This window comes from Rattus norvegicus, chromosome 4 (assembly GCF_021556685.1).
Source record: "Rattus norvegicus strain SHRSP/BbbUtx chromosome 4, alternate assembly SHRSP_T2T, whole genome shotgun sequence".
NCBI classification, from domain to species: domain Eukaryota; kingdom Metazoa; phylum Chordata; class Mammalia; order Rodentia; family Muridae; genus Rattus; species Rattus norvegicus.
The window spans coordinates 59784878-59797212 of NC_141537.1; positions in this window are offsets into that span (position 1 = coordinate 59784878).

A 12335-nucleotide genomic window follows, 5' to 3' on the forward strand; every position below is an offset into this window, starting at 1 on the left:
TTCTTGGAACCTCTGGAAACATGGTAGCTTTGACCACCAGTGGCTTGGGGGTATGCAAGGTCAGCCAGTAGGAGCTAAAATTAGAGCTAGGGAGGCTGACGTAAGCTGCCCCATGATGACTGGTCATCACTGGGTTATCCAAGAACACATGGAAAGCCCCGTTTGGGATTCCTCAAAATATCAAAGGCCTGGGGCTAGGTAAGCATGGAGGCTCTTACTTGTAATCTCAGCCCTTCCAAGGCTGAGGAGAATCAGGAGCTTGAAGGATGTCCCCACTGTCACCTCCATGGCCCTAAATTCCTGTTTGGGTAGTTGGAGGGGCACAAATCAGATTTCTCAAAGGCTTCCCTTTCTTGCCTAGAACTGATGAGCCGTTCGGCAGCATTGACAGCATCTGTGACAGTCTGCAATGGCTCCTGCCTGTTGCCAGTTCAGTGGCCCAGTCTTAAGAGCCTAGAGCTGCTGGTCCCAGTGAAAAGGGCATCTGCCTGTCACCTCCCAGTGTATGGCTTCAGATGCCCCAAGTCACTTCCTGGTCCAAGGCTTGCTTCTCTGCCTGATTCCTTGGTGCTTTCTTCCTGGGGTGGTTGTTTTCCAAGCCACCTGTCTTCTATTTAGCTTTTGATTTTGTTGTGACAGTGTGGTGGCTAATCTTGCTTGTCAACTTGACACACCTGGGAGAGCTCTCCACCGAGGAAGTGACTCCATCCACTTGCCTGTGGGCATATCTGTTGGGTATTTTCTTGATTGCTCACTGATGGAGGGGGGCCCAGCCCGCTGGGGATGGTGCCATCCAGGGGCAGATGGGCCTGGGTTGTATAATAAAAGCAGCTGAGCGGGGTTGGGGATTTGGCTCAGTGGTAGAGCGCTTGCCTAGGAAGCGCAAGGTCCTGGGTTCGGTACCCAGCCCCAGGAAAAAAAAAGAAAGAAGAAGAAAAAAAAAAAAAAAAAAAGCAGCTGAGCTAAGCCAGGGAGAGCAAGTTGGTAAACAGCGCTCTTTTATCACCTCTGCTTCAGTTCAGTTCCTGTCTCAAGTTCCTGCCTGACTTCCCTCAGAGATGGAGATATAAGATGAATAAACCCTTTCCTCCCCAGGATGCTTCCAGTCAGAATGGCTTATCACAGGAAAAAAAAAAAAAAAAAAAAAAAAACAACCAACCAACCAACAACCAAAGGCTGAGTAGGTTGCCCTGGGACCTTTATTGGGATCTGGACACTGACCTCTGATCTCCAGGCTTGTGTGAAGCTCACCACGTTGGGCCTGAGCACGCTGATTACAGGTATGGACGGTATACACTGCCACTCACTTTTAAACCGTCATAGTGTTTTCATGTGCAAAGTCATCCTTAGACTCGGTTCCCCCATTTTCCCCTCAGATTCTAGAGTGATAAAAGTCTTCTTGAGTTGCCGATCCAGGTTCTGTCCTGGAGCCAGGCCACGACACCTTTAATCCCAGCACTCAGAGAGACAAGCAGGTTTCTGAGTTTGAAGCCAGCCTGGTCTACAGAGAAGAGTTCCAGGACAGCCAGGGCTACACAGAGAAACCCTGTCTAAAACAACCCAAACCAAAAAAAAAAAAAAAAAAAAAAAGAGAGGTTCTGTCCGGGGGAGTTCCATCCCAAGCCCTGCTTAATGGGGTAGTACTGAGGCTGGACCAGCTCCGGAAAGACGCTTGCTACAGGAGTCCAACTGCTCTCTGCTGTCCAACACAATATCCTGTGTGGAGTTATCTTAAAGGCCAGAGTGGGGAGGTACCCAGGTTGGCAGCTTAACCAGAAAGCCAGTCATTATGACACTGAGGTCATCCTTTTAGTCAGCAAGGCCAGAACTAGGTCTTCCTCCACCCTCCCGCCTCTCCCTCCCCCCAGGGGCCAGTCTGTAATCAGGTTCACATCATGAGGGTAGAAAAGGTGAGGGGCTGTGGGTGGCAACAGGAGCACTGAGGCTTAGCTGGCAGAGGGTGTCACCAACCCTCTAATGATGTGGGAGCTGCAGAGAGAAAGGGAGACCAGGCAAGGCTCTCAGGTGGGCTCTTGGTGCTCCATTCTCCTGGGGAGCAGAGAGCTTCATTCCTATACCAATAGGAGGGCTTCCCTTAAAAGTCTGCTTCAGTCAGTCATGGTGGTACATACCTATGGTCCCAGCACTTGCGAGGTAGAGGCAGGAGGATCAAGAGTTTAAAGCTGACCTGGGCTACAAGAAAACCTGTCCCAAATATCAAAGCACAAGCAGGGTGAAGTGGCACAAGTCTTTAAACCCAGCACTTGGGAAGCTCATCAGGCAGGATCTGGTTTGAGTCCACCTTGCCTACATAGCAAGATGCAGGCCAGTCAGGCTTACATAGCAAGACCCTGTCAAAAAAAAAAAAAAAAAAGGAAGGCAGGGCTGTATGCCTTTAGTCCCAGCATCTTGAGTTCACAAGTGAGTTTCAGGACAGTCAGGGCTACACAGAGAAACCCTGTCTCAAGATAGATAGATGGATAGATAGATAGATGATAGATAGATAGATAGATAGATAGATAGATAGATAGATAGATAAAATGGGAAAAACAAAAGCAAACAACAACTGTTGGCATTCAGTCTAAGCTCTGCCCCACAGTTACCTGGCAACAGCCAGTGGTATGCCTGACTCACTATAAAAGGGGTTGCTTGCCCCCTCCTTGCTCTTACCCTCTTCCCCCTTTGTTCCTTCTCTCCCCATTCCCTTCTTCTCTCTCTCTCCACATGCTCATGGCTGGCCTCTCCTCCTCTACTACTTCTCTCTCTCTCTCTCTCTCTCTCTCTCTCTCTCTCTCTCTCTCTCTCTCTCTCTCTGCCTTTCTCTGTTCCTACTACCCTCTTAACTCCCCTCCCCATGCCCTGAATAAACTCTATTCTACCCTGTACTGTCGTGTGGCTGGTCCCTGGGGGGGGGGGGGGGGTGTCTCGTTGTGGGCGTGCAGAGGTACCTCCTTCCCCCATACCTCACCATAACCCCATAGAACATATCCCCCCTATCTTTATCGTTTATAAACATCATCATCATCAACAACAACAACAACAGCAACAACAAACTAACCAAAAGAAAAGGGTTGGTGAGATGGCTACTGTTATGACAACCTAAATTTGTCTCCTAGGACCCTCTTGAAAGTAGACGGACAGGATCAGTTCCAAAGTTGTCCTCTGACCTCCACACTTGTACCGTGATAGACCCCTCCAATCATACACTTTTTTTTTTTTTTTTTTTTGGTTCTTTTTTTTTCGGAGCTGGGGACCGAACCCAGGGCCTTGCGCTTTCTAGGTAAGCGCTCTACCACTGAGCTAAATCCCCAGCCCCCACATGTTTTTTTAAAATAAAAAAAAAGGGGGCTGAAAAGATGACTTAGTAATTAAAAACAAGTATTACTGTTCCAGAGGACCTGAGTTCAGTTCCAGTTATCTGTGTCAGACAACTCACTTCCTGTCACTCCTGCCCCAGGAGACCTATGGCCTCTGGCCTCACACATACTCTCACTACTCCCTCCCCAACACAGAAGCACAACAGAACAGCACCTACATGCTTCCTGTTTCTTGTCCTATCACACTCATGGCCTCTTTGGCTTATTGTTCTTTTTTCAAGCAGGATCTCAAGTAGCCCATGCTGGCCTTAAACTCACCACTTAACCAAGGCTGACCTTGAACTCCCGATCCCCCTGCCTTTCCCTCCCAAGTCTGGGTTCATGGCTTTTCATTTTGGCCTTCTGAGGTTCCCTCGACATCAGGGTACAGATGAGCCCTGTAATGAGAACTCCTCGGGGCACACACACTCCCTTCCCTACTCACACAGGGCACCCCCAGTTTTCCTCTGCCCACACTCTTGCCTCCCTGGTGCACTAAGTCCAAAGAGCTGGGGACATTCTTGTTATTTATTCTCAAATTTTTAACGACTTAAAAAATGTTTTCTAACCCTATTGTGATTTTAAGACTGATTTTTGAAACACGGCACCCATATTTGTCTTCATTATACTTTGAAAAACCCCTGGGCTAAGCTCTTGGGAAAAGAGCCCAGACCACAGCTGAGCACAAAGGGACAAGAGAGTCCGGGGTCCCTGCAGACCAGTGAGGTTCAGGGAGCAGATGGAGGTGTGGACGGACGGTGTGGTGGAAGGAGGTGGCTACTACCCTGTTCACTCTCTGCCTTTTAGCAGAGTCTGTGAAGTGACTTTCCAGAGACGCGGGGACCCAGCTCTGTGTTCACCTCCCAGTAGGCCCTAGGCCTTTGGGCTCCTCTGATCAGGCCCCAGCCTGACTCCTTGATCAGTTGGAAACTCCATCTGCGGTGCTAATCTGCCTCAACTGGCTTTCTGAGGGGAAACCAGGCAGGAAGTGCAGTAGCTGACCAGAATGAGCCACAGGGAAGGTGCTCCAGACTCTCTGTGGCCTCCTACTCCAGATCCGGGCTCATGTGGCCGCAGGATAGATGACTCAGGTAAGCTGTGCAGGCCAGACAAGCAGTACCCACAGCCCAGCGGGCCGAGCCTATAATTAGCCCTCCTGTTGTCATCTTAGCACCATCTCTTAAGGGTGGCCCTGCTGGGCCCTGAGCCAAGGTTGGAGGAGGCTGGCAAGAATGTGGTTATCTCAGTTTGTGTTGTGTTGCCCAAGATGCTTCCTGATGCTTCTAAAACTGGGCATAGAGCTCAAGTACAGCACCTCTGCTGATGGTGGAGGACTGCTGGTGGAAAAGAATTCTACCTACAGCAAGGATGAACAGAGAGAAAACTCTGGGATATCCTTGCCCAAGCCGAAAACCTACTCCTTTTCTCAGACCCAAAAGTCTCGACAGTCTGGAGACTCGAGTGGCCAGGTGTGCAGCTAAGGATTGCTTAGCAACCCCATAACAAACATCAGGTCCTTTAACAGCCCTTCGATGTGGCCACTGACTCCTACTGCCCCCTTTACATATCAGAGGCCCTGAGGAGCTGGTTCAGAAGACAGAATGATAACAAGTACATCCAGTATTTGAGTCCAGATGGCCAGATCACGACCGACTCTGGGCGGGCTTGGCCACAACCTCAGTGCGAGGTTGGCTGTCACCTCCCACTCTGACCTTCAGGTTCCTCAGTGTGGAATGCAGGGGAGTCAGGTCATACATAGTCTTTGTAACTCCTTCCCTAGTTCTAGGGCTCTACAGGTATGAAAAGGTTACTGAATGTCAGTCCCTCCCTTCCCCGGCCCAGGCCAGCCCTGTTTACTTCTGATTGTTAAGGGTAGTTTCATAGGCATCTGTCAGGGTGGTAAAGCACTCATGCCGTGGCACCACTGACTAATGGGGCAAAGCTGCTTCCCCACTCCATACCTCAGTTTCCCCACTTGATCAAGGGGCAACAATGACCTCTTTGTGTTCGGTGCTGCCGTGAATCAGGGTTAATGAGCATTAGTCACATGTTCTGAAGTGCTCACAGAGGAAAGGGTCACCAGCTGGGCCTGAGCTGCAGGGTGGCAATGATGACACCGCTTGGGCTCATGGCCTTGAGGACATGTCCTCCAGGTTTTGTTACTGGCTTAACTTTGTGGGCTGGGTTTGGAGTGACTCAGCCCAAGTGTTGGTGACATCTCGGGAGGACTGGCTTCAGTGCAGCCATGTGCGTCAAGGTGCCTGCCAATGGGTTGTTTTCTCTCGTGTTTTTCTCTTCAGGCTTCCCAGTCAAACTGGGTTTTAGGCATTTCTTCATGTCTCTAATGCTGGATACAAGGGATTAGCCCGGAACTTTAAGGAGGTCATCCTCCATTTCTCTGGATCTCCATTAACTCCATTCTTTCTCTTTCCACTGCTCTGAGCACACACTGTCCATTTTCCTATCACTGACCAGTCTGTGGTACGAAGCAGGCAGCTCCAGCTTCCAGCAGCATACACTGAACTAGAAAAGTCAGATGCTGCCGCGAGGCCAGCAAGGTGGCGTCTGCCTTCAGTGCCAGCACTGGGGAGGCACATGGAGGTGGGTCTCTATGTGTCTGAGGCCAATCTTACAACCCCTGTTGGGAGAGGTTGTTAAGTGACCCTTTCACAAGGGTCAAGTAATACCGGCAGGAAAACTGATATTTACATACTACTCACAAGAGTAACAAAATCAGTTATGAAGAAAGTCACTACAACATGAGGAACTGTATTAAAAGGGCCACAGCATTATGAAGGTTGAGAACCACTGACAGAATTCCAGACCAGACAAGGCTACAAACTGAGACCTTTTCTCAAAACAAAAACTAAACCAAAAGAAGGATCCAGAAATGAGGTTGAGCCATTTGGAAAGGGGAGTGTGGCCCAGGGCCTATCCGCCAGTGATTGTTGGTGGTGGTGGTGGGGTGGTGGTTGTTTGAAAGGCAAGCTGGAGTTCAATGTGAAGCGCTGGCGCCACCTAGTGTCTCTAGTGGGTACTGCTAGTGTTACAGTCAACCTGACCTTGAGTGTGAACTGGACTAAGTACCTACTTTTTTTTTTTCCGGAAAGTGGGCAGATGCTATGGATGAAGGTAAGGTTTTCTAGTCATTTGATATAAGTCACATTTTCCTGGATGTCTAGTTACCTACAGAAGACAGATCACTCTAGTTACACATCTGTTTTTGTCCCACACTAGAAAAGGAGCAGCTTAAACACAGAGGGTGTGGTACAGTATCATTCCTTTTTTTTTTTTTTTTTTTTTTTTTTTTTGAGGCAATGTTTCTCTTGTAAGACAGAGTCTCATTATGTAGGGCCAGCCTGAAACTATGTAGAACAGATTGGCCTTCACACACAGCTTTGCCTGAATCTACCTCCTGAGGATTGGGACTAAATGCACCCGCGGCTGTGAATGACTACGATATTTTTAGATCTGTCTCCAGTGTGTGAGCGTTTGTCCTGCATGTATGTCTATGTGCCATGTGCATACCTGGTGTGAGAGGTGGCCAGAAGAGGGTAGCAGGTTCTCTAGAGCTGGGTTATGGACCACTGGATGCTGATAACTGAACCTGTCTTCTTTGAGATCAAGAAGTGCTTTTTTTTTTAAACCACTGAGCCATTTCCCTACCCCTTACAATAATCATTTCAATAATTTAAATTATAGTCTCCCAAGTTACTCTGTGATCAGTTACCAGATGTTTAGGTTATTTTCAATTTATTTCAAGTAGTAATATATAAATACTGCCATGCATATGTCTTGTCTTCTGTGGGACCTTGGTTGGGAAGCAGACTTTGGAAACAGATGGACCAAACTTGAATGTTGGCCCTCACTGGCTGGTGACCTTGGGCAAAGTATTACTTTATGTTTCAGCATCCTCATTTGTAAAACAGAAATAGTGGTTATATGAAGCTCTAAAGGTGAAACTAGGTCTCGAGCTTAGGCCAGTGCCTAAGAGGAGTAGAATCAGTCTTCCGAGGTCCCCCTTCCCACCTCCCTCACACTGTGTGAGAAGCACATTGTAGCCACAGCCTCTGCTCTCAGAATGGCCATAGATCTGCCTCGATTGTGGGGATTGGCCTGGAACTGAACAGGCTTTGAAGAGGGCTTTTTTTTTTTTTTTTTTTTTTTGTCTCTGGTCTTGACTTCTTCCTGAGGGCAGTGAAGGCCTTCCTGGGAGATAAATCTGGAGTCCTTTCTAGGCATTTGGTTCCTACTGCTATCCCCTGGTTGCTGCTGACCCACCACTTTCTCGTCTCTCTGTCTCACTGATGGGCTGGATAGAGAGCTCAGAGCATCAAGTACAAAAAGGGCGATAAATGGATTAGAACACTCTGACCCTCAATCTCTGTGATCTAACCGCCTTACCCAGAGGCCTTTGCATGGTCTCCTGATCCTCTAATGGCTTCAGCTACATGAATCAATTTAGCCAGGGAGGCACCGAAAAGAGAACATGGGCTAAAGATGGAAAGATCTGTCTCTCAATGAAGGGCTCAAGTGTAGCATTCTCTCCTAAAGGCACGGGTCAGCCGACCAGATGACAGCTATATAAAGCCAAAGAAAACCCAGAATAGGAACACAACTAAAAATAGTCAGGAAAGCTTGAGGAGGAAGTGCCTGACTCTTGGCGGTGGTCAAGCCATACAAGCAGCTGCTTTTGTTGCTGAGGTGGAACTGGGTGGAAGACTCAAGGGTTGGTTGAGAAGCAGTCAGTCCCAGTTGTCTACGGATGCAACGACCAAATGTGACAAGCCCCTGAAAATAATGTCTCACTTGGTGAGCCTATTAAAATTGGCTAAAATCTAAAAAGAGCTAGGAAACTAGTGTTTTATGAGCCGTGGCAACACGATCTTCCTTTCCACCAAGAGAGGCAGAGCTCGGTTTAGGACTTGGGAAAGGAAAATCACAGAATCACGAGGCCGGAGTTATTCCCGGCTACAAGGCAATGGAAAGAACAGAAGGCTGGGAGGGAGGGACTGGAGTGTCACTGTCTGCCACACTCTAGCTATGACAGAGGTGCGTATTAAGTATCTTCGAGCGTCAGTCTTCTAGAAAAGCAAATCTTCTTCCATGAGAAACACAGTCTCTGCCAAACAGAATCCTAGCGGCTCCAGTGACAAATCAAGATAGGACGACAGTAGGGCTGGGAGGATGGAGAGATAAAAGGGTCTGGGTGACCCTGACAGTGAAAGGTGCAAACCAGGGAAACAAAGAAGGGGGAGTTGGGAGCCCTTTCCCAGGAGAAGACAAACAGGTTAGCCAGCATCCTACAAGATTGCCCAATATAATTAATAAAGTGGGAAATCTTATACTACTATTTTTGTGGGTAATGTGTTAGTCTGTTTTGTGTTGCTGTTACAAAACACCCAAGACTGGGTACTTAATAAAGAAAGAAATTTTTTGGTCACGTGGTAGTAGCACAAGACTGTAATTCTAGCACTCAGGAGGCAGAGGCACCAGCCTGGTCTGCAGACTGAGTTCAAGAACAGTCAGGGCTATACAGAGAAACTCTGCCTCAAAAAGGAAGGGGGGGGGGGGAGAGGGGGGGAGGTTCTGGGGGGCTAAGAACACAGTCAGCATTTCTGGTGGGAGATATCATGTGACCATGAGAGGTAGCAAGAGTGATCCCAAAAAGCTCAACCCTTTTTTTTTTTTTTTTTTTTTTTTTTGGTTCTTTTTTTCGGAGCTGGGGACCGAACCCAGGGCCTTGCGCTTCCTAGTCAACCCTTTCTTGTTTTGTTAAAAATCACTTTTTTTTTTTGTACATGTATGTATGTATTAAGCATATAACACCATCCATGTGTGGAGGGCAGAGAACTTGAAATCAGTTCTCCCTCTTCTGTGGGACCTGAGCATTGGTCTCAGGTCAGCAGGCCTGGCAGGCACTTCTACTCACTCACTAAGGCATCTCTCCAGCCCATGGTTTTGTTTGAGACAGGGTTTCGTGTAGCCCAGGATGATCTGGAATTCTCTATGTAGCCTCGAAACCTTGATCCTCTCAAGTGCTGGATATAGGAATGCACCATGTTTGTTTTTTGCAATGCTGGGGGACCAAACTCGGGGCTTTATGCATGCTAAGCAAGCACTCCTCAACTGAGCTACAGCACTAGCCTCCCAAACTAAGCTTTAAACAATGTATACTGTTGAGGTGACACGCCAGTCCCAGGAAAGCCAGAATTTACCCTCTCAGGGAAGCATTAGCCTCTGTTATAGGCCCCAGCACCCGTCAATGGAATGGCTCCTAGTCTCAACATGTGTGGGTGAGAGAAAAAACATTCAGACCACAGCACTGAATTAATACAAATAATCTTTTTTTTCTTTTTTCTTTTTTTCGGAGCTGGGGACCGAACCCAGGGCCTTGCGCTTGCTAGGCAAGTGCTCTACCACTGAGCTAAACCCCCAACCCCCAAAATAATCTTTTAATGGGGCATTAAAAAACATCATTCAAGCCAGGTGTGGTGGCTATGCCTAACCCCAGCGCTTAAAGGATCCTGAATTTAAGGTTAGTTCAGGTTATAAGGGAGAGCAGAGCCTGTACTCAAAAAAGGTGGAAGTGTCTGGGGAAATAGATCAGAGATCAAAGGGTGCATGTGATAAGGGAAAGAACTGGAATTTGATCCCCTGAACCCACTGCTACGGTGCAGTGTGTGCTTGTGATCCCAGCTCAGGGGAGATGGCCAGAGGATCCCTGGAGCAGGCTGGCAGCTAGGCAGGCCTTATTGTAAGATCAGGCTCAAAGAAAGTAAACTGAGTTCCTTAAGGTGACATCCAGGGTTGTCCTATGTCCCCTACACACAAACACATATGTATAGCCACACACATGAACATGCACACATACATACACCAAACTATAAAGAATCAAATGAGCCAGGTGTGCTGGTTCATCCCTGTAACCCTAGCACTCGGGAAGCTGAAGCAGAAGGCTCAGAAGTTCAAGGTCACCCCCAGTTACATATGGAAACCAGTCCTGGCTAGTTTAAAATGTCAAACAAAGGAACAAAAGCCAGAGGGACTGAGAAGCTGAAGGAGTGGCTCGGAGGTTCCTGGCACTCACGTGGCAGCTCACAGTTCCAGGGAATCAGACACCCTCACTTAGCCTCCACAGGCGCCAGGCGTGCCTGTGGTACCTAGATATACACCATTACAGACACCCATTACACACACCAGTAAGTGGAAAACCTTAAAAAGCAAGCAAAACACTAGGGCCAGTGAGATGGCTCAGGAGTCAGGAGGTGAAGAGGCTAGAAACCTGAGATTGATTCCTAGAACCTACCTAAAGGGGTGCAGAGAGGACTGACTCCACAGGGTGGGACCCCACATGCTCACGGTACCATATGTAACAACACATGTGCTTCACTTTACATGGCTTCCCAGATCTGAGTTTTCCACCAGCATTGAACCCCCCAACCCTGTGCTTCAGAACACAGCGATAATTTAGACAGGAATTTAACCACAGGACAGAAGTCACCACACCAAGTGTAAGAGTTAGGAGTGGGGCTCAGGTCTGTCATTCCAACACTTGAGGGGAGGAAGAAGGATCCCAGTTTGTGCTGATCTGTGGTACAGGGGTCTCTCAGAAATAGTAAATGATTTTCATTCCTTGAGTTATCTTGGCTAGGTCACACCCTCAAGGTCATCTTTGAGTCACTTGTGTGTATGTGTGTGTTTGTGGGTATGGTGTGTATATATGTGGAGGTCAGAGGCTCTCCCTTTTATTTTTCTGAAATGGGCTCTCACAGAACTTGAGGTAAATGATGTAACTGCACCAGACAGCCAGGACCTTCCTCGGCTGATGTGTTTTCTTCTGAGCTACTGCCACAGCCCTCTCTTCTTTTCTTCCCACTTCTACAACACTGCTCCCAAGTCTCTGGAGTAGCTATAGGTGTGTCCTAATACATTTGGTTTAAACACCCTCCATCCCTACCCCCTGATACAGGGCTTTTCTGTGGCCCTGGCTGTCCTGGAACTTACTCTGTAGACCAGGCTGGCCTCCAACTCAGATCCTCTTGCCTCCGACTCCTGAGTGCTGGAATTAAAGGTGTGCGGCACCACTGTCTGGTTCAGACATCATTTTTAAGAACTGAGTACCCGTTGTGGTATGTATTTCACTGTGTTGGGATTAAAAACCAAAAAAAGCAAGCTCCCCTTTCTGACCTCCAGGCCAGCCCCTGCTCTGGTCTGCCTTGTGTGCAGTCCTGAGTGATCGCAAACACGCCAATGACCCCAGTGCCTCAGACCCACATGGCCGGCTACTCTTCCCGCACCGTACACAATGACTGCGCTGAGGCTGTTCTGTGGCTGCGGTGGTTCCGTCTGAGCGTGAGCAGCCCCCTGGGTCCCAGGTTCTCTATGCGTTTCTGTGTTTGCCTTTCCTTCACTCCCTCACTGCCCCAGTCAATTTTCCAGGAGTACGTCGTGTAGAAGTCAGCACTGTACTTCCCTGGACATTCTCTCCAATTCCATCCGAGCATTAGCACCCCTCTTCCTTTCTCTCTGAGACAGGGTTTCTGTGTAGCCCTGGCTGTCCTGGAACTCACTCTGTAGTGCAGGTTAGCCTCAAACTCAGAGATCCGCCTGCCTCTGCCTTCTGAGTGTTAGGATTAAAGACATGGGCCACCATTACCTGGCCTTTTTTCTTTTTCTTTCCTTTTTTCACCCCCCTCAGTCTAGCCTTAAAGTCCCAGTAATTCTCCTGCCTTTTAGCCTCCAGGTAGTGGAGAACAGGTGTGAGCCACTATGTTGCCTTAACTTCCAATTTTACTCTTCCTTTGAGGGTAGACAAATCATATGAGAATTGCATCTGGAACAACTAGAAATCTGGGCTCAGGGCATGCTGGGACTTACACCCAGAACTGGCCATGCCAAACACATGTTTAACCATCAAGCCTTTCCTCCAGGCCCCTAATAACAAATTTTGAATACAGACTAGTTAAGCAATATTTA